This window comes from Etheostoma spectabile, unplaced genomic scaffold (genome assembly GCF_008692095.1).
Source record: "Etheostoma spectabile isolate EspeVRDwgs_2016 unplaced genomic scaffold, UIUC_Espe_1.0 scaffold379, whole genome shotgun sequence".
NCBI lineage: Eukaryota > Metazoa > Chordata > Actinopteri > Perciformes > Percidae > Etheostoma > Etheostoma spectabile.
This window is the reverse complement of record NW_022605596.1, coordinates 13,327-13,665: the sequence shown is the minus strand read 5'-3', so window position 1 is coordinate 13,665 and position 339 is coordinate 13,327.

The following is a 339-nucleotide window of genomic DNA, read 5'->3' as shown; positions in this document are numbered from 1 at the left end:
TGTCATGCAATAACATGCAAATTAATTATTTAGAAATTATACAATGTGAATTTCTGGATTTTTGTTTTAGACCTTTATTAGAGACATCTACATGCTTTGTAAGTTAGAAAACCTGCAAAATTGGTAGTGTATCAAATACTCCCCACTGTAGGCAGGACTACTGTGTTGAAATGCATTAGATGTATGAATGCAATGCAGCAACAAGACAGGTTGAGTTATGTTTTTACTTCCATTCATCTGCCGCATCTACTTCTACTGTTGGAGACACAAGAGTCACAAAAAAAGAGGGAAAGTTTTGGAAAATGTATGTTTGCCCCTGAAGCATAAAAAGCTCTTTTG